The sequence below is a fragment of the Dendrobates tinctorius genome, unplaced genomic scaffold (genome assembly GCF_039654945.1).
Source record: "Dendrobates tinctorius isolate UK_male_01 unplaced genomic scaffold, ASM3965494v1 ptg000060l, whole genome shotgun sequence".
In the NCBI taxonomy this organism is placed as follows: Eukaryota; Metazoa; Chordata; class Amphibia; order Anura; family Dendrobatidae; genus Dendrobates; species Dendrobates tinctorius.
Genome location: NW_027361728.1, coordinates 80,086,200 through 80,108,765, shown reverse-complemented (window position 1 = coordinate 80,108,765; position 22,566 = coordinate 80,086,200). Strand labels below are relative to the sequence as shown.

Genomic DNA, 22,566 nt, shown 5'->3' with positions numbered 1-22,566 from the left:
AGTTGACACCGATGGGAGTATTCATCAGCCAGCGCATGCCCTATAAATACATTTTTTTATATTACGTCAGCTTTATCATGGCTGGATATTAAGAATAGAGGGGTCCCCATACAATTTTTATATAAATCATTTTAAAAAATGGAGTGGGGTCCCCCAAGTTTTTATAGCAGGATGTCACTCACCGTTCTCTTGAAATGATTCACTTTATTTCATATCGACAAAGCATAGGCACCAGCACGGGAGAAATGTAAAATGACGGACAACAGCCGTTTCATGCGGGACCTGTTGAAGCGCATTGTGCACGAAACGGCTGTTGTCCGTCTTTCTACATTTCTCCCGTCCTGGTGCCTATGCTTTGTCGATATGAAATAAAGTGAATAATTTCAAGAGAACAGTGAGTGCCATCCTGCTGTCTTTTTTACTATGACATTTCATGTTTTTTCTTCACATAGGGGACATTGGCTTCACATTGAAGCCAATGTCCCCTATAAAAAAAGAAAAATAATAAACAACCATATTCCTCACCTATCCGAAGAGAAGATAATCCAGAATGTCCCACGATTATTCGGATGATATGGAGAGCAGTCACATCAGTGACCGCTTTCACTGTCATCCAGTTTATGCTGATATGAGCTGTGGTGCAGCAAAAGGTGTAGTGCTGGATGGAAGATATATTTCTCCCAGCAGGATAAAATTTGTCTGGGATTTTCCCTAAGGTTGAGGACCTGCAGTGATGTCACGATCACGTGATCTGCCCATGTGATGTGTACCTCATCTGTGGGTGTGGTTATGGGCTATTGGGCTATGTAATGGAGATTGTTGTTTTGCTCATGGTCTTTGTGCAAGGTGTGAGGAGCTAGGCTGGAGTTAGCCTGAACCTGTTCTGTTGGACTACACTTGCTGCAAAGGTTTTGCAACAAGACTCATAGTAACACTGGGAATGGCACCTCATGGACACCACTCACCAGGCAGCCACTTAGTCAAGCTCATCCCTTGCAAGGGTGAGTCTGAGACCAGTGGTTCTCCAAGTTGGAATAGGCTTGTGTTTTTTTCCCTTAATTTCTGCTGCCTACTGTTTAAAGTGTCATTAAACCACTGAAGTTTGGACTCTAAGCCGGTGTGTTGCCTCATTACTGCGGCCCTGCCACTGCCTACCAGAGCAAATCCCTACAGAACGTAATCTCTCCTTTCAGTGTCTAGCGCTGAACTCCTGTGAGAAAGTTTATATACCCTTCTACAGATTCCCCCTACAGATGTGACAAAGTTTACATTTTCACTATTAATTATACGTATAAATTGACAAATACTGTAACCACTTCGGTCAATGGCTTGTGTATTAATCTTAATTATTTTACATGAGATAATGTTCTGTGAAAAGTTATCAAGATTGAACATTATTTGTCAAGTTAAACTTTGCTATGTCTGCATATTTGAATGCCACATTCTGGGCTTTTTTTGCATAGAAATGTTTGTTTTTGCAATGGATTTTTCAAATATAATCCACTTTTCATTATAATCCAGGTGTTAATGTAAAGCAGAAATAGATTTTTATAATCTGGGAAATATCAGGGACATTGCAGGGATGGGTGCTTACTTTGCGCTTACTGGAATAAAGCCATTTCCACTGTTGCTAATAATGAATTGTGAAATAGAATATAATACCACTACTAATGAATTACATTATGTGACCCATTGACCAGCTTTATTGCTGCTTGATAAGTAAATTTTAAGGATGATACTTAAAAATCACATTAAAAATTCAAGAATATTTGAAGGAGAGATATTTTGGCAAAGCATTACAGCAAGTGAATGCCAATTTTTTGAGTATTTAAATGCTATGCTTGAAATATTGTATTGTATATAGCTTTCTATAATTATTTTAACCTCTTATCGTCATGGATACAAGCAGTGTTCTGCACCAAGAGGTAAAGAGGTCAACATAATATGGGCATATGGATATGAAACCTGAATAATCTAGATACGCAAGCTTTAGATGTAAGATTTCTGAAGAAAGCTTTGTGCATGCTTGTAAATCATTAATTCCATTACTATTAGATAGGGAAGGTGTGGCAGGGGAGAACAGGCAAACATCTTATGGACAGAACCGATATCAGCCAATCTGTTCAAAAGACAAAGGTCATTTCTTGGGATTCTGGATAAAAATATCTCAAAAATATATCAATGCAGATGCGTTTCCAGACTTTGCAGTGATGGTACTGTATATTTCAAGTCCCTCTTTCCAGATATACACAGGTGCATCTCACAAAATTAGAATATCATCAAAAAATTAATTTATTTCAATTCTTCAATACAAAAAGTGAAACTCGTATATTATATAGAGCCATTACAAACAAAGTGATCTATTTCAAGTGTTTATTTCTGTTAACGTTGATGATCATGGCTTATAGCCAATGAAAACTCAAATGTCATTATCTCAGTAAATTAGAATACTTTATAACACCAGCTTGAAAAAAAATAATTTTAAAATCCAAAATGTTGGCCTACTGAAAAGTATGTTCAGTAAATGTACTCAATACCTGGTCGGGGCTCCTTTGGCATCAATTACTACTTCATTGCGGAGTGGCATGGAGGCAGTCAGCCTGTGGCACTGCTGAGGTGTTATGGAAGCCCAGGGTGCTTTGATAGCAGCATTCAGCTCGTCTGCATTGTTGGGTCTGGTGTCTCTCATCTTCCTCTTGACAATACCCCATAGATTCTCTATGGGGTTAAGGTCAGGTGAGTTTGCTGGCCAATCAAGCACAGTGATGCCGTTGTTTGTAAACCAGTTAATGGTACTTTTGGAAGTGTGGACAGCTGTCAATTCCTACTGGAGAATGAAATTTCCAACTCCAAAAAGCTTGTCAGCAGAGGGAAGCATGAAGTGCTCTAAAATTTCATGGTAGACGTCTGCGCTGACTTTGGCCTAGTGTGGAAACTTTACACTAGACCTCAAGCAGCTTGGAGTGTCTGTCTCTCCACTCTTCCTCCAGTTTCAAGGTGTATTCAGGATTTGGATCAGATGGTGCAGGGGTTAATAGGGAGAGCCTCTCTATGACGCCGGGGAGGGTTTTTATAGCTTCAGGTGAGCACCCCTCCCTGTCGGTTATACTCCTAACCTAAGTGTGCTCAACCCTCCATCGCTAGTGCCTCTCGCCTGTTCTTGTACGTTGATTGGTGTATGATCTGTTTTGGACTTGGTTTACGTCTCTCGGTTTCTGATTTGGTACTGTTCTGCTCAACCCGTGTATGACCCTCTGCTTCCCCTGACTGCTCTCTATCATTCTGATTTTGTACTGCTTTGCCCGACCCGTGTCTGACCCTCTGCTTCACCCGACTATTCCCTGCCACTCTTATTCTGTACGGCGTTGCTAGATCTGTGTATGAACCCCTGCTTTGCTTGACTATCGCCTTCTCTCAGCCCCTGTGTGGCTTAGTCCCCTGACTATCACCACTGCATCCCGGGAGCTAAGCCCTGCCCCCGCCTCTGACGTGCAGTCACATGGTGAAGGCTCCTGCAGGCACTGAGCGTCTCTCAATCGCTCCTCCTCTCCCGCAGGTCCTGTGTCCGTACTTCTGATCGCAGATACAGTGCCTCTGCCCATTCACCAGGAGTACCATCCCCTGGAGTCTCAGCAGCTTCGGGGCCCGCTGACGCTCGCCTTTCACGCTACTCCCGACAACAACCACTCGTGAGCGTGACATTATAACCGACCAATACCGTTCTTTTCCTTTCTTCTTACCAGACGGGTGTGTGTGTATAGAGGGGCTTTTACTATAGTCATGGATCTAGTGCAGGCACTATCCGAGCAAGTGAAACAGCTCTCACAAATGTTCCAAAAGATGAATGTGGAACAACGCAGCCTGGCCCACATTCAGCAACAGCTGGTTAGTACGGTGCAAGGGGCTATGGCTCCTGAGAGTAGGGATGTGTCCCTCTCGTCTCTGAGTCTCCAGTTAAATTACCTGATTTATTTTCCAGAGACAAAAAGGAGTTCAGGGCATTTCGGGAGGGATGCAAATTGTTCTTCTCCCTGAGGCCCCGTTCGTCTGGGGGAGAATTTAAAAGGGTGGGGGTAGTGATCTCCTTGCTGCGGGGTGCCCCTCAAGCTTGGGCATTTTCATTAGCACATACAGCACCTGAACGTATGACTGTAGATGCGTTTTTTGAGGCCTTGGGCCGTATTTATGATGAACCTGACAGAGTACGCCTGGCGGAGGACATGGTGATGAGTGCACGTCAAGGTCGACACTCTGCGGAGTGGTTCTGTGCGGAGTTTCGGTGATGGTCAGCCGAAGTCACTTGGAATGTTGCCGCACTCCGGGGACTGTTTCGTAGAGGTCTGTCAGAATGCCTTCAGGACGCCCTGGCCTTGCACCCGCCTCCCGATACTCTGGACGAGGCCATGACCCAGGCGGTACGGATGGATCGCTGGCTGAGAGCCAGAGGAGTGATGCACACCGAAACATCTCTGTTCTCTGGAACCAAAGAGGTGGAGGCCAGTTCTATGCCCATGGAAATTGGCGCCACCTCGATCAGAGAAAAGGAGATGAGACGTCGGTGGGATAGACAACTATGTTTCTACTGCAGGGAATCAGGACACTGGAGGACAGACTGTCCATCTTGTCCGGCCTCTGCCAAGCCGTCTGGAAACTACTAGGTCTGGGTAGTGATCAAGGAGGCTGCCCAGACCCTCAGGTACTTTCTTCCTCATGCCCTAAGTTTTTGCTTAATATCGAACTGGTGGTAGACAATAACCGTTTGATTTCTACAGCCTTGGTGGACTGCGGTTCATCCCTGAACTTAATCAGTTCCATCACCGTCTCCAGGGTCAAGATAGGGACAGTCAGGTTGGAGACCCCCCTGAAAATCGTAGCCATTGACTCTTCCCCTCTCACCCGTTCGGGTATCTGTTATGTTACCAATAATTTCGTGTTACAGGTTGGTTCCTCCCATGTTGAGGACAAGAGATGTTTTGTGATGGACAATCTGCCCGAAGGGTTGGTGTGGGGCATGCCATGGCTTCAACGGCACAACCTGGTAATTGACTGGGAGAAGAGAATAATTGTTAAATGGGGCCCGGATTGTATTGACTGTTCCAATAAAACTGTGTGTTGTGTTTCCCCTGCAAAACCTGTCTTTGAGTCTTCTTTTTCTCTGGAGGGTATTCCGGAATACCTGAAGGAGTTTGAGGACATGTTCTCCGAAAGTGAGGCCGAGGCATTACCCCCATACAGGCCATACGACTGCACCATTGACTTGATCCCTGGGTCCAAATTACCTAAAGCCCAACTGTTTAATTTGTCAGGACCCGAGCGTCTGGCAATGAAAGCTTATATAGCAGAAAGTCTCCGTAAAGGTCATATTAGACCTTCAGTTTCCCCGATAGCAGCGGGGTTCTTCTTTGTCAAAAAGAAAGATGGTGGCCTGCGTCCCTGCCTCGACTTTCGGGAACTCAACAAGATTACCATCAAGAATGCATATCCTTTACCCTTGATTCCAGATCTGTGTAACCAACTCTCGGGGGCAAAGTGGTTCTCTAAACTAGATCTTAGGGGGGCGTATAATTTGATACGAATAAAAGAGGGGGATGAATGGAAAACGGCTTTTCTCACCACGGAGGGGTTATTTGAAAACCTTGTGATGCCGTTTGGTCTCGCTAATGCGCCAGCAGTTTTTCAAAACTTCATCAATGTAATATTCATGGACCTAATTGGTCGCTTTGTTGTCATTTATTTGGACGATATTTTGATTTATTCACCTGATGAACACTCTCATTTATCACATGTGAAAACCGTTCTTCAGAGACTGAGTGAAAATCAATTGTTTGTCAAATTGGAAAAGTGTACATTCTTTGTTCAGGAGCTAACCTTTCTAGGGTTTATAATTTCTCCACAGGGGTTTCGGATGGATCCCAAAAAGGTGCAGGCTATTGCAGAGTGGGTTCAACCCCAGGACCTAAAGGGTCTTCAGCGCTTTTTGGGGTTCGCAAATTATTATCGAAGATTTATTAAGGGCTTTTCACAGATAGTGAAACCCCTCACCGATCTCACATGTAAAGGGGCCAATATCAAGAATTGGTCTCTCCCGGCCAAACAATCCTTTTTGGTTTTAAAGAATTGTTTTATGTCCGCTCCGATACTGATACAACCTGATCCATCCCTGCCTTTTGTGGTGGAGGTCGATTCTTCTGAGGTAGGGGTGGGGGCTGTGTTGTCTCAGGGACCAGCTACTCTGACCAATCTCAGACCCTGTGCATTTTTTCCAAAAAATTCTCTCCAGCGGAGAGAAATTACGATGTGGGAAATAGGGAGCTCCTGGCAATAAAACTAGCGTTTGAAGAATGGAGGCACTTTTTGGAGGGGGCAGAACATCCAATTACGGTCATCACTGACCACAAAAATCTGGAATAAATTAAAACAGCGAAAAGATTGCCTCCTAGACAGGCCCGGTGGTCACTGTTTTTTTCTCGGTTCCGGTTCTCTATTACGTTCCAGCCTGGATCTAAGAACGTGAAGGCAGATGCTTTGTCACGAAGTTTTGAACCGTTGTCTGCACCCGAGCCACCATCATCCATTCTTCAACCCGGGGTGGTTATTGCAGAGTTATCGTCAGAATTAGAGCGGGAGATTGTGGGGGCTCAATCTTTAGCTCCCAGGGCCAAGCCTCCTCATCGATTGTTTGTACCACAGCATCTACGTTCCGAATTGTTACGGGAATTTCATGACTCTAAGTTGGGGGCTCACCCAGGTATTGCAGCCACATGTGAGGCAGTGAAAAGAGTGTTTTGGTGGCCATCTATGTCTATAGAAATTAAGGAATATGTCACAGCCTGTGGGGTTTGCGCCCGTTCTAAGAGCTCTCATCTCCTTCCGGCCGGGGAATTGGTACCTTTACCAATTCCGAAAGGACCATGGACTCATCTGTCCATGGACTTCATCACCAATCTCCCTCCATCCCGGGGTAATACGGTGGTCTGGGTAGTCGTGGATAGATTCTCAAAGATGGCACATTTCGTACCCATGGCCAAACTACCCTCAGCTGAGGTTCTTTAAAGAAATTTTCTTTCTCAAATTATTTGTCTCCATCGGGTACCTACTAATATAGTGTCCGATAGGGGGACACAATTTGTAGCAAAATTTTGGCAAGCTTTTTGTAGGAAGTTGGGGATTTCTCTGTCTTTCTCCTCAGCATACCATCCGGAGAGCAATGGACAAATGGAGCGCACCAATCAGTCATTGGAACAAATCCTCCGGTGTTTGACTTCAACATTGCAAGATGACTGGTGCGACGCATTGCCCTTGGCGGAGTTTGCTTTTAATAATCGGATTAATCAATATACTGGTAGGTCTCCTTTTTTCATTAATCTGGGATTAAATCCGCATTTTGGTGAGTTTTCTCGTTTGGATTCAAACTGTCCGGGGGCCGAAGATTCGGTCAGAAAGATTGGTGTTCTATGGGCTAAGGTTCGAGCAAGTATTGGGAAGGCGCAGGAAAAGTACAAACACTTTGCTGATAATAAGAGAGATCCGGGTCAGACCCTACATTGTGGGGATAAGGTATGGCTCTCGACTCGAAACATAACTTTAAAACTGCCGTCCTCAAAGCTGGGTCCCAAATTCATTGGTCCCTATGTAATTACGGAAGTGGTTAACCCGGTGGCCTATCGCTTGCTACTTCCGTCTTCTTTGAAGTTGCATAACGTTTTTCATAGATCGTTACTCAAACCCGTAGGCTCGGTAAGGGAAGAACCCACACCTTTACCGCCCCCCGTTTCGGTGGATGGCCATCTGGAATTTGAGGTACAAAACATTGTGCAATCTCGATGGGTTCACGGTTCTCTGCAGTATCTCGTCCATTGAAAGGGGTATGGTCCAGAGGATCGATCATGGGTACAGGTCTGTACACGCAGATCGTCTGGTTAGGGCATATCATGCGCGATATCCGGGGAGACCTGGGGGTCCGGAGGCAACCCGTTGAAGGAGGGGTACTGTCATGATGTATTCAGGATTTGGATCAGATGGTGCAGGGGTTAATAGGTAGAGCATCTCTATGATGCCGGGGAGGGTTTTTATAGCTTCAGGTGAGCACCCCTCCCTGTCGGTTATACTCCTAACCTGAGTGTGCTCGACCCTGCATCGCTAGTGCCTCTCGCCTGTTCTTGTACGTTGATTGGTGTATGATCTGTTTTGGACTTGGTTTACGTCTCCTGGTTTCTGATTTGGTACTGTTCTGCTCGACCCGTGTATGACCCTCTGCTTCCCCTGACTGCTCTCTATCATTCTGATTTTGTACTGTGTTGCCCGACCCGGGTCTGACCCTCTGCTTCACCCGACTATTCTCTGCCACTCTGATTCTGTACGGCGTTGCTAGATCTGTGTATAAACCCCTGCTTTGCTTGACTATCGCCTTCTCTCAGCCCCTGTGTGGCTTAGTCCCCTGACTATCACCGCTGCGTCCTGGGGGCTAAGCCCCGCCCCCGCCTCTGACGTGCAGTCACATGGTGGAAGGTCCTGCGGGCACTGAGCGTCTCTCCATCGCTCCTCCTCTCCCGCAGGTCCTGTGTCCGGACTTCTGATCGCAGATACAGCGCATCTGCCCGTTCACCAGGAGTACCCTCCCCTGGAGTCTCAGCAGCTGATTCGGGGCCCGCTGACGCTCGCCTTTCATGCTACTCCCGACAACAACCACTGGTGAGCATGACATCCATACTCTGGGATCTTGATTTCCAAGGTCTAGTGTGAAGTATCCACAATCAATGATGGTTTCGGAAGCCATGTCATCTGCTTGTGTAGGTCCACTGTGTTTTATCAAGACTAAAGTCAGAGCAGCCATCTACCAGGAAATTTTAGAGCACTTCAAAGCAGATGAGTTGCCAGCAGCTCTTCCGGCCGAGCGATCATTAAGGTAATGAATATGCACGCGTTTCCACTCCCATAGGTTTGGATTGCTGGTGCCGGAACCAACGAGATCCAGCGAGAGCGCGCAGGCACAGGGATCGGGGGAGCCATGCATATGATGACAGGGACCAGGGGAGCCATTCATACAATGACAGGGATCGGGGGGAGCCATGCATACAATGACAGGGACCGGGGGAGCCAAGCATACAATTACAGGGACCGGGGGAGCCATTCATGCAATTACAGAGACCGGGGAGCCAAGCATACAATGACAGGGACCCAGGGAGCCATGCATACAATGACAGGGAGGGGGGAGCCATGCATACCAGGACAGGGACAGGGAAGCCATGCATACCAGGATAGGGATGAGGGGAAAATGCATACCCGGCTTATTCTCGAGTCAATAAGCTTACCCAGTTTTCCGTGGCAAAATTAGGCTTATACTCAAGTATATACAGTAATTAAAAAAACTGAACATTTCACATTTACAACACCATTTTTACTGTCAGAAAACTATAGAAAGCTACACAGATAGGTCTGATGCACACAACTGATTATCTTAGACGAGTGCTCCCATGGTATTCCATGGGGCTGTGCACATGTCCAATTTTTTTCCTCATACTGGGTGAACAAGGTGGTCTATAGGAAAAATGACATGCATGTCCAACTTTGACTTGAGTGTTAGATCAAAATTGGCAACGCAAGTTTATGATTTCGTGAAAGCATCAGACATCCTAGTGTGGTCTGAATTTCACAGACTGACAGAATGGAGAAGGTGGAAAACTTCTTTTTTCTCTCCACGTCCAAGAAAAACTGACTGTTTTTCTGGGATAAACCTAAGCTTAGATTTAATGTTTCCAAGCTCAAAAAGAAAAAAATTAAAGAGGCATTCCCATAATTTTTTTATCCTCTTATTCTTAATATATTGAAATTATCATATTATATCGCACTCTGTACTTACAATTGCTCATTTTGCCCTTCTACCCAGCAAATTATTCTCTTTTCCATAAGGACTATGACATCACTGGTTTAAAAGCTGGTTAGCTGAATCCTTCTAAGCTCTATGTTGAAACAGGAGGTCAATTTTCCCTGCATGACTCATCAGTCACAGAAAAGTACCTGGCACGGGGGAGCGGCGGAGCAGCTTGGTCAGGAGTTGAAGAGAGGAATGATTTTTACAGGCTCGGTATACTTCCTGTTTCTACATGCAGCAGAGAAAAGAGAAGAATTAGCTGGGTAGAAAGGCAAAATGATCAATTGTAAGTACACACATATAATATAATTGCATTATATTAAGAGGATAAAAACTTTGATGAAAATACTTTAAAAGTATTGTGAATGAAGAAAAGAAAAGAAAATAACTTAAACCAGATAAAATAAACCAATGAAGCAAAGTAAATGGAATTTCTGTCAATGTTTATTTAAATTTGAATAGTAAAACATTATTAATATGATATGACACATTAATAATTACTTTTGCTTATAAAACATGGTCCATATCTGATTTATACTGAAAGTATGTAACGATAACCCTGAGCAATATCTACCGTATATACGCGTGTATAAGCCAAGATTTTCAGCCCATTTTTTGGGGCTGAAAGTCCCCCTCTCGGCTTATACACTGGTCATATACCTGGGGGTCGGCGGGGGAGGGGGAGCGGGGCTGTCAGAGATCATACTTACCTATCCTGCCGCGGTCTCTGCAGCCTGGCTCGCTTCTCCACTGTCTCCCTTCCTGTCTTCAGCGGTCATGTGGTGCCACTCATTACCACTCATGAATATGCGCATATTCATGAATGGTAATGAGCGGTACCACGTGACCGCTGAAGACAGGAAGGGAAGGGAGACAGTGGAGAAGCGAGTGAGGCTGCAAGAGATCACGGCAGGATGGGTGAGTATAGCAATATTCACCTTTCCCCCATTCCATCGCTGCTCACCGCTGTCTCTGCTGCATCCTGTGTCAGTGATGTTTAGGCAGCAGGGGGCGCGGTGATGTGATTAGTGCGTGCCGCCCCTCTGCTGGCTGAACAGTCACTGACACAAGAAGCGGCAGACAGCGGTGATGGACCCAGGAGAGGTGAGTATGTCTTTTTTTTTGCAGCATATGGGGGCATATTCTATGGAGCAGCATATGGGGACATAGTCTATGGGGCATATTCTATGGGGCAGCATATGGAGGCATATTCTATGGATCAGTATATGAGGGCATAGTCTATGGGGCAGCATATGGGGGGCATAAACTATGGAGAAGCATATGGGGGCATAATCTATGGAGCAGCATATGGGGGCATATTCTATGGAGCAGCATATGGGGGCATATTCTATGGAGCAGCTTATGGGGGCATCAACTATGGAGCAGCATATGGGGGCATATTCTATGGAGCAGCATATGGGGGCATCAACTATGGAGCAACATATGGGGGCATAGTCTATGGGGCATATTCTATGGGGCAGCATATGGAGGCATATTCTATGGATCAGTATATGAGGGCATAGTCTATGGGGCAGCATATGGGGGGCATAAACTATGGAGAAGCATATGGGGGCATAATCTATGGAGCAACATATGGGGGCATATTCTATGGATCAGCTTATGGGGGCATCAACTATGGAGCAGCATATGGGGGCATATTCTATGGAGCAGCATATGGGGGCATAGTCTATGGGGCATATTCTATGGGGTAGCATATGGAGGCATATTCTATGGATCAGTATATGAGGGCATAGTCTATGGGGCAGCATATGGGGGGCATAAACTATGGAGAAGCATATGGGGACATAATCTATGGAGCAACATATGGAGGCATATTCTATGGAGCAGCATATGGGGGCATATTCTATGGAGCCGCATATGGGGGAATATTCTATGGAGCAGCATATGGGGGCATCAACTATGGAGCAGCATATGGGGGCATAAACTATGTAGCAGCATATGGGGGCATAGTCTATGGATTCCACCCTTGGCTTATACATGAGATAATAAGTTTTCCCAGTTTTTTGTGGCAAAATAAGGGGGGTCGGCTTATACACGAGTATATACGATATTTAAACAAGTTATCACCTCTGGCAGGTTATAACCGTGGTAGGTTATATGTGTGACCTCCGCTCCATTTATTCTCTATGAGGCCACTGGGAAAAGCCAAGCACATTGTTCACCACCCCAACAGGTTATTGAATGGAGCAGCAGTCGAGCATGTGCACTGCCACTTCATTCTAACAGGTATAAAAGTTCCCCATTCTCCTAATCAGTGATGTTCCCAGAGGTTGACATCCCCACCCATCAACAACTTATCACTTATTTTATGGCTAGCTAATAAAATGTTTTCACTGGATGAACCCTTTAAATGAATTGTTTCATTAAAAAAAACTCTGTCTACATGTCCACCTATATATTAAAGCAAACGTTTCAGCAGGATTTTGCTAAGCAAACTACAGACCCTGTCAGGTTGCCGATGTTATACTGATTAAAATGATATTTGTGGTGAACAAGTCCATCTTGTGGTTCTTGTGTAATTATTGTTAGAAGTTTTCAGCTAATGAGATTCTCGTGCTTTAGGGTGAGCCTGTATGCAGAGTCTTATTTTTCTGCTGTAAGTCAGAGAAACCAAGGAAAGACCTGCCCACAGGTTGCCCCGAAGCTCAAACAGTCTGTATCTATGATGAGGAACATGTCTGTGTTTCGGAGCAGCCTGTGGTCTTTGGTTTCTCTGGCTTACAGCAGGAAGATAAGACTCTGCCTACAGTCCCGCCCTGGAGTATAAGAATCTCATTAACTGAAAACTTCTAAGGGCCCCATCACACATAGCGACTCACCAGCGATCCCGACAACGATATCAACGTGTCAGGATCGCTGGTGAGTCGCTACATGATCGCTGGTGAGCTGTCAAACAGTCAGCTTCACAGTTTACCTTAGTTACTAGCTGATCGCTGGTCTCCCTCCTGTCACACTCAGCGATGCGTGCTGGCCAGCGGGAGACCATGGACCAAAAAAATGTCCAGGGCTTTCCAACAGCGATCAGCGATACCGGCAGGGGGGCCGGTCGCTGATCACTGTCACACACAGCGATCTCGCTGGTGAGATCGCTGTTACGTCACAAAACTTGTGACTCAGCAGCGATCTCGCTAGCGAGATCGCTATGTGTGACGGGGCCCTAACACTAATTACACAAGAACCAAAAGACAAATTTCTTCACCCCAGGTATCAGTTTAATCAGTATAACAACAGCAACCTGACAGTGTCTGTAGCTTACCTAGCAAAATCCTGATGACAGGTTCACTTTAAACAGATTGACATTTATCTGAATGGCCACAATGCAATACTACGTTTTCCCCTGAAAACACATATATGTAGAGATTCCATTCTTGAAACACTACACATTACTGAGATCAGTTCTACTACATAAATTATCCTATACTCTTGGGACCTTCATTGACTTTATAAAGTGCCAACACATACTTAGTGACAGCTTTATAATAACCAATAAACGATAAACTCATGGTTGGGATAAAATTGCTTGCTCTCCTGAAGTAAATTTTTAAAGATACTATTATTATTATTAACATTATTATTATATTTTTTATGCCTCTTTGTTATGTTATTTCTTTGAAATTCCCCGTAAATGTTCCAGTTACCATTCACTGAACAGATGTTATATGCATGAAGGAGCACAAGAAAGTCATTTACTTATTCTAGGGGAAAACTTCAGTTAGATGTGATTTCTCAAAGTAAAGGAAGAACCATTTGATCATATAGTGTACAGGTTCATGTGAGTCATGTGGCCGCCTCATGTCCTCTGTTCATCACCTGGCTGGAATGTTTGAACACTATGTAAATTAGATTATGAGTAAGGTTAGGAAGGACAATCTGTATATAGACAGGCTCATCCTTTCATACTTTTTTTATAGACATGAGTGATTTTGCAGATATGCAGACTGGCAGATTTATTTGAATTTAGCCAGTAAATTCAATTGGCATCAAATGTATTTAATGTAAGTAAAATCTGCCCTTATTACTGGTACAAGACATGTAACCCCTTAACGACATCCAACAAAAACATGTACGATGACGCTTGTTCCGCTCACCGTGCTAAGATGGCTGCTATCTCAGACAGCAGACCATCCCTGTATGTCTGCCCCACCCCACGCATTGGCTAATGCCGTGATTGGCCGGAAAATTCTGATCAGCCAATCACAGTGATTTGACAATAAACTTAAAAAAATAAATGTGACTCGCTGTAGTGTATGTCGCAGTGGTAGTGACATCCATTTTTCTTTTTCACAAAAAAACTAGCTAGCTCTCAGTATCTTTATAGCTAGTGCATTAGAAGAGCATGCATACCAGTGCTAGTGACATCCGTTTCTCTTTTAAACAAAAAAAAATATAGTAAATGCTGAGTAACTTTATACAGTTGTGGCCAAAAGTATTGACACCCCTGCAATTCTGTCAGATAATACTCTTTCTTCCTGAAAATGATTGCAAACACAAATTCTTTGGTATTATTATCTTCATTTAATTTGTCTGAAATGAAAAAACACAAAAAGAATTGTCCTAAAGCCAAATTGGATATAATTCCACACCAAACATAAAAAAAGAGGGTGGACAAAAGTATTGGCACTGTTCGAAAAATCATGTGATGCTTCTCTAATTTGTGTAATTAACAGCACCTGTAACTTACCTGTGGCAGCTAACAGGTGTTGGCAATAACTAAATCACACTTGCAGCCAGGTGACATGGATTAAAGTTGACTCAACCTCTGTCCTGTGTCCTTGTGTGTACCACATTGAGCATGGAGAAAAGAAAGAAGACCAAAGAATTGTCTGAGGACTTGAGAAACCAAATTGTGAGGAAGCATGAGCAATCCCAAGGCTACAAGTCCATCTCCAAAGACCTGAATGTTCCTGTGTCTACCGTGCGCAGTGTCATCAAGAAGTTTAAAGCCCATGGCACTGTGGCTAACCTCCCTAGATGTGGACGGAAAAGAAAAATTGACAAGAGATTTCAACGCAAGATTGTGCGGATGTTGGATAAAGAACCTCGACTAACATCCAAACAAGTTCAAGCTGCCCTGCAGTCCGAGGGTACAACAGTGTCAACCCGTACTATCCGTCGGCGTCTGAATGAAAAGGGACTGTATGGTAGGAGACCCAGGAAGACCCCACTTCTTACCCCGAGACATAAAAAAGCCAGGCTGGAGTTTGCCAAAACTTACCTGAAAGAGCCTAAAACATTTTGGAAGAATGTTCTCTGGTCAGATGAGACAAAAGTAGAGCTTTTTGGGCGAAGGCATCAACATAGAGTTTACAGGAAAAAAAAGAGGCATTCAAAGAAAAGAACACGGTCCCTACAGTCAAACATGACGGAGGTTCCCTGATGTTTTGGGGTTGCTTTGCTGCCTCTGGCACTGGACTGCTTGACCGTGTGCATGGCATTATGAAGTCTGAAGACTACCAACAAATTTTGTAGCATAATGTAGGGCCCAGTGTGAGAAAGCTGGATCTCCCTCAGAGGTCATGGGTCTTCCAGCAGGACAATGACCCAAAACACACTTCAAAAAGCACTGGAAAATGGTTTGAGAGAAAGCATTGGAGACTTCTAAGGTGGCCAGCATTGAGTCCAGACCTGAATCCCATAAAACACCTGTGGAGAGATCTAAAAATGGCAGTTTGGAGAAGGTACCCTTCAGGGACCTGGAGCAGTTTGCCAAAGAAGAATGGTCTAAAATTCCAGCAGAGCATTGTAAGAAACTCATTGATGGTTACCGGAAGCGGTTGGTTGTAGTTATTTTGGCTAAAGGTTGTGCAATCAAGTATTAGGCTGAGGGTGCCAATACTTTTGTCTGGCCCATTTTTGGAGTTTTGTGTGAAATGATCAATGTTTTGCTTTTTGCTTCATTCTCCTTTGTGTTTTTTCATTTAAGACACATTAAATGAAGATAATAATACCAAAGAATTTGTGTTTGCAATCATTTCCAGGAAGAAACTGAGTATTATCTGACAGAATTGCAGGGGTGTCAATACTTTTGGCCACAACTGTAGCTAGTGTATTAGGGGAGCATACATCACAGAGTTAGTAACATCCTTTTTTTTCTGCAGAAAAAAAAAGAATGGTTAGCGCCGAGTTATTTCTTAGCTAGCGCATTAGGGGAGCATACGTTGCAGTGATATTGAGGTCTATTTTTCTTTTGCAGAAATAAATAGCGCTGAATAACTTCTTAGTGCATTAGAGGAGCGCACGTTGCAGTGATAGTGATGTCCGTTTTTCTTTTGCAGAATAAAAAGAATAGTTAGCGCCGTGTAACCTTATATCTGGCGCATTAAGGGAGCGTACGTTGAAGTGTGAATAACGTCCATTTCTCTTTTGCAGACTTAAATATGAGTGTCTGAGTAAAGGGTCTGAATACTTATGACCATATGATATTTCAGTTTTTCTTTTTAATAAATTTGCAAAAATTTCTACATTTCTTTTTTTCCAGTCAAGATGGGGTGCTTAGTGTACATTAATGAGAAAAAGATGAACTTTTTTGAATTTACCAAATGGCTGCAATGAAACAAAGAGTGAAAAATGTAAAGGGGTCTGAAAACTTTCCTTACCCACTGTAGATACATTCCTTGAGGGGTCTAGTTTCCAAAATGGCGTCACTTATTGGGGGGGTTCCAAAGTTTGGGCAAATCAGGGGCTCTCCAAATGCAACATGGTGTCCGTTATCAATACTAGTCTATTTTGCTTTCAAAAATCAAAGGGTGCTCCTTCCCTTCCATGTCCTGCCGTGTGCCTAAATATTAGTTTTCCACCACATATGGGGTATCAGCTTATTCAGGAAAAATTGCACAACAAATTTTGTGGGTCGAGTTTCTCATGTTATTCTTGTGGAAATATAAAAAATTGGGGCTAAATCAACATTTTTGTGGGAAAAATGTGATTTTTTTTTAGTGATGAGCGAGTATACTCGTTTTCCCGAGCATGCTCGGGTGTCCTCCGAGTATTTTGGCTTGCTCGGAGATTTAGTTATCTTAGTCTTATCTGCATCATTTGCACCTTGCAGACAGGCTGAATACATGTGGGAATTCCCTAACAAACAGGCATTCCAAACATGTATTCAAGCTGTCTAGCAGTCGCAAATCATGCAGATGAGACAATGAAAACTAAATCTCCGAGCACGCCAAAATACTTGGAGGACAAAACCCGAGCAACGAGTATACTCGCTCATCACTAATCACTGCACATCTAGATACATTCCTTGAGGTGTTTAGTTACCAAAATGATATCACTTGTTGGGGTTTTTCCACTGTTTAGGTACATCATTGGCTCTTCAAACATGACATGGCATCCACTATCGATTCCAGACAATTTTGAGTTCCAAAAGTCAAATGGTGAACTTTCCCTTCCAAGCCCTGTCGTGCACTGAAACAGTAGCTTTCCACCACATATGGAGTATCAGCGTACTCAAGAGAAATTGAACAATAAATTGTGTAGTCCATTTTCTCCTGATACCCTTGTAAAAATGCAAAATTTGGGGATAAAATAAAATTTTTGTGAGAAAAAGTAAAATTTTAATTTATTTCCTTCCACATTGCTTTAATTCCTGTGAGCACCAGAAGGGTTAAGGAACTTCTTGAATGTGATTTTAAGCAGTTTGAGGTGTGCAGTTTTTAGAATGCTGTCAATTTTGGAGCATTTCTGTCACATAGGTCCCTCAAAGTCACTTCAATTGTGATGTGGTCCCTAAAAAAATAATTTTTTAAATTTTGCTGGAAAAATGAGAAATTGCTAATAAACGTTAAACCATTCTCAATTCCAAACAAAAAATATGCTGATACCAATACATCATTTGCATGTTTTACCAATGAGGCATTCGGTAAAGTAGACATGTGGTAAATGTCATTTATTAACTATTTTGTATGATCTATTTTTTTGTTTTAAGGGCATAGAAGTTAAAAACTTGAAAATTGCAAAATTGTCTAAATTTTTGCTAAAATTTAAGATCATTTTCACAAACAAGCACAAAAATTATTGTCCTAAATGTACCACTAACATAAATTACAATATGTCCCGAAAAAATATTTCCAGAATCACTGGAATCCATTGAAGAGTTCAAGGATTATTACCTCATAAAGTTATTCTTGTGAGAATTGTAAAAATTGGCATGGTCAGGAAGATGAAAACAGGCTTTTGGGCGAAGGGATAAAAAAGGTAAAGACAATATTATACCCATCTTTGCCCCTCATGTTTACCGTAGCTGCAGCTCTCTTCAGAGTTTTCTGTTGGTTCTCCTCTCTGACTCAGCCTTTTTCTCTTCAGTATTCACTCTTTGGCACCTCCAGGGCAGGCTAGGTTTCATATGATGTCATGATGTGCTTCTCTCTGCGATGTCATAAGACCTAGTCAGTATTGAAGGTGTTTAAGACAGAAGACTAAAGAAAGGAACGCAGCAGAATGGAGACTGTCAACAGGACCCTGGGCAGAAGGAGCTGCGGCACCCATACAGGTGAGGGTGATTATAGTATAAATTTTACCTTTTTTATCCCTTCCTGAAACTGTAAAGAATACAGAAAAATGGCAGCCTGCCAACTAAGCTTTGTCCATTTTTTTTAAAACGTTGGCTGAGCTGGCTGGGACCGGTATTAAACCTCCAAAAGTCGCAATGTTTTGCAATAATTAATATAGGTTCATAACAGAAATCGGGCGAAAACTGTTTCATGAGTCAGTCCCTTTATCTTTTCATAGATTGTGTATGGTAATAATATGATAATGGTTTCTGAGGACTGTAATGAACTATTTGTAAAAAAATTAACTATATTTTCTGAGGTAGACTCCAGTTAAAGCTCCAACCTTGTTATGCCCCATTTCATTTACCAGTACTGATTTGCAATTATAATTCTCTATTTAAACCATGTATTGACTTTGACTTAGTATCAACTCTTATGCAAAAGACATCAAATACAAAGTGGAAAACTTCTAAGAACAGGGGATTAAGTAGGAAGAAGTTAATTTTTGTTAAAGTGCAGAAAATTATAGCCAAGTAGGTGAAAAGAATAATTCCAAGACTCAAAATAGTTCTAATTTCTCACAACATTGCTAATACTGCAAGATTTGGAGCACTTTTTGACATTCATAATTACAAAGCTTTGGGAAAGTGGTAAATTAGCTGACTATCAAAATTCATCAAAATAGTGCTGGTCATATCACATTAATGAAAATCACTCTACCCAGAAAATTTAAAGTTACATTGTAAATGTGTCCGACATTTGAATTAACTTTCAATATGAATGAGATGAATGTCTAAGAAATAGAATTTTGAAGAAAAATATTTAAATTTAGCTAATTATTAAAAGGAATTTAACAGGAGGTTCATGCTGCCTTAATTGCTGGCACCATGAATGAGACACTGGCTGTGTGTCACAAGGGCACTGTTCGTGGTAGCCTGGCAGCTCTTAATAGGGTTTCTACTGATAGACATAGCACTTACCACTCTGTCTACTAGATTCCAGGAGTTTCCATGGCCTTCACCTTTTAACTCCTACAAAGCATTCTTGACTTAAACAGAGTCCTTTGGGTTGGAGCCACAGAGTAGGCTGCCGGCCAGTGAAGCCATCTGGTGGTAAGAAGGGTAATCATGCAATGTTATTCTGAGTAGATTAATGTCAGGGACAAAATTGAAAAGCAAATGGGTGGTCAAAATACGAGACAAAGTCAGAAAACAGAATAAACAAAATAGCACAACTCAACAACTGACAGTGTGGAACAGGGACAAAGGAACATAAAGGAGTTTTCCGACAAAGTTATTTTTAATCAACATTTTAATCAGTAGATCTTTGAATAATAATAATAATAAGTTCCACAATTGGATATCTTTAAAAAAATGTTCCTGTGCTGAGATAATCTTATATACATTATGCGGCACTGCTATATGCTGTGTAATGGCTGCGTCTGACCGTACCGGAACATGGTCTTATCATACCACAACTCCTGGCAGGGGAGAAAACAAAAGAGAGTATACAGACATTACAGTAGAGGATTGCAACTGATTCATTCTTTGAGGTAAAACATTGCTTAAAAACAGGCAGGGAAATGTTTTATCTCACAAAAAGAATCAGCTGTGATCCTACGCTGTCCTGTCTATATACTCTTTTGCTTCCTCTCCTTCCCAGGAGCTGTGGTAAGTTCAGACCATGTCAGACACACCCATTACACAGTACACAGCCAAGGTACATTTATAAGTTTATTTCAGTGCAGGAACTTTTTTCTTTTTAACACATGCAATTGTGGAACTTATTTTTATTTCAAGATCTATTAATTAAATTGTACTTTGTGGGAAAACCCCTGTAAATAGCAGCAGCTTTCACCAGGGTTAATCAATAAAAAGAAAGCAAAATCCAGAAACAAAGATAACCTTTAAGCAACCTCGACAGCAACACATGTCCCAAGGAATACTCGGAACCACCGCATTATTTTCCTGCATTGCTCACAGTCAAGGCACAATGCTACCCAGCAACAGCAACCAAAAGAGACAGGGGCAGGCATCGACACGGATGCCACACTGTTTTATTGCAGCCATGCATGTTTCAACAAAGAGATAAATATAAAGAAATATAATTAATGGGAGCCTGACTGACCCATGAACAACACCAATCAGACACTGGCTGTGTTATAGCAGCCATGTGTGTTTTACACTGAATCACTGTGACATTTCACAGAAAACATATTTTAAAAAGTCAACTGTAGACTTTGCATCTTAGATGACTAGTCCGAGGCCTGACCCTAGGCACTTCTATCTGTGTTGTTACCCTAGACTGACAGATCTCCCTATATACACACACATAGGGAGAAAGCCTTTTGGATTAGTCATCCGAGACTTATAGTCCCCGATCAGCTTTTCAATATACCATATTTTTTGGATTATAAGACGCACTTTTGTTCCCCCAAATTTTGGGGGAAAGTGAGGGGTGCGTATTATAATGCGAATCTGTGTGCTGCTGTGCTATAGAGTTGGGGGGCGGCTCTGGCGTGGTGTCAGTGGGCTGGGGTGGGATGGCTGCGGGCTGCAGAGACAGCGGGTGGTCCTGTGCTCCTGCTCATTAGGCTCATGTAATATTCACTGCACCCGCTGTCCATCACCTCGGTGCTGAAGCAGCGCCGAGTTGGTAGACAGGGGACCAGTGCATATTACATATGCTTGCACTCTCCCCCCCGCCCCGTCACTATAGTCACCTTCGATGATGGCTCCTGCTCCCAGCTCCCCCGTGGCTTTCCTGTGTCTGCCGACATCCTCCTCCTGCAGGACGCGCGGCAGCAGCTGCTCATTCAGGCAGTTCATCGCTTCAGGACCTTCCATGATGTGACCAATAGGACCTGTTGGTCACATCATGGTAGGTCCTGTAGCTGCAATGAGCTGCCTGAATGAGTAGCAGCTGCGCACGCCCTTGCAGGAGGATGTCGGCAGACACAGGAAAGCCATGGAGGGAGCTGGGAGCAGGAGCCATAATTAGAAGGTGAGTTAACTATTATTATTTTATCATGTGCTTGCCTGCAGGGGGGAAATATAAGGACGAGGGCCATGTGTGACAGCAAGGGGGAATATAGGGATGGGGGGGACAATGTGTGCCAGCAGGGTGGAATATATGAATGGGGGTCCATGTGTGCCAGCAGGGGGGAATATAGGGATGGGGGGACAATGTATGCCAGCAAGGGGGAATATAGGGACGGGGGACAATATGTGCCAGCAGGGGGAACATACGGATGGGGGGACAATGTGTGCTAGCATGGGGAATATAGGGACGGGGGGACAATGTGTGCCAGCAGGGGGGAATGTAGGGATGGGGGGCCATGTGAATGCCAGCAGGGGGGAATATTGCGACACGGGGGCTGTATATGTACCAGCAGGGAGGCATATAGAGAGAGGGGGCCATGTGAGTGCCAGCAGGGAGGAGACATATAGTGACCGGGGGGGCCATATCCAGGATGGGATGGGGGGGCTATGTGCCAGCACAAAGGGGCAATGTGCCAGGATGGGGTTTATATAGATACCAGGATGAGGGAGATATACGGCATATTATTTGAAAGATGAACACTGGCATAAGATACACCTCCATTTAAAATAAAAAAAACATTTTTTTTCTTTTTCTTCACCAAATTTGGGGGTGCATCTAATAATCAGGTGCGTCTTATAACACGAGAAATACAGTATGTTGTCTTCAAAATGCAGCATTTCAGAGTAAAACTTATATGGCTGCATTAAGGCAGCCAGTGTCTGATCCATGCTACCTGTGGTTCATCGGCATGACCTCCTGTCAGGTTCCCTTTAACTCTGTGTCTATAAATTTATCTCTCAGAGTGAAATTAGTGGTGAATGTCATACCTATATGGAAGTTCTTTTTTACATGCTGTTCTGTGCACATCTGATACATTACCACAACCCCTGTGAAATAAAAATTTAGAAAATATGAACAGAAGGTCAAACATTTAGAGCAAAAGAGTAAGTTCTCTCTCCACATGCAATTTCAATATAGCAGGTAATGACTACTGCGGTGCTAAAACATAGGGTTTCACAAAAGTTGAAAGGCTCAATCTCGCTGCCTACATAAATTAGTTTAAGTGGTGGACTCCTCATATCCCTACATTCGTGTGAAGGTCAGAAAATCATCAGATGCTGTATTCAATATCTCCTGGTA

The 22,566-nt window shown here is 43.2% G+C and overlaps 1 protein-coding gene and 1 long non-coding RNA gene across 5 annotated transcripts in view; one reads left to right on the top strand and one right to left on the bottom strand.

Moving 5' to 3' along the window:
- Positions 1 to 19,486, bottom strand: part of LOC141092699 (uncharacterized) — a 53,071-nt gene extending 33,585 nt beyond the window's left edge. The window contains exons 1-3 of the long non-coding RNA XR_012232878.1: positions 19,365 to 19,486; positions 18,130 to 18,259; positions 10,018 to 10,099 (exon numbers count right to left, since the gene is read on the bottom strand). This is a non-coding gene — a long non-coding RNA (uncharacterized lncRNA). The remainder of the gene's footprint in view (positions 1 to 10,017; positions 10,100 to 18,129; positions 18,260 to 19,364) is intronic.
- The window catches only part of NYAP2 (neuronal tyrosine-phosphorylated phosphoinositide-3-kinase adaptor 2), a 286,187-nt gene that overhangs the window by 157,857 nt on the left and 105,764 nt on the right, over positions 1 to 22,566 (top strand). The gene's annotated exons all lie outside the window — the stretch shown is intronic.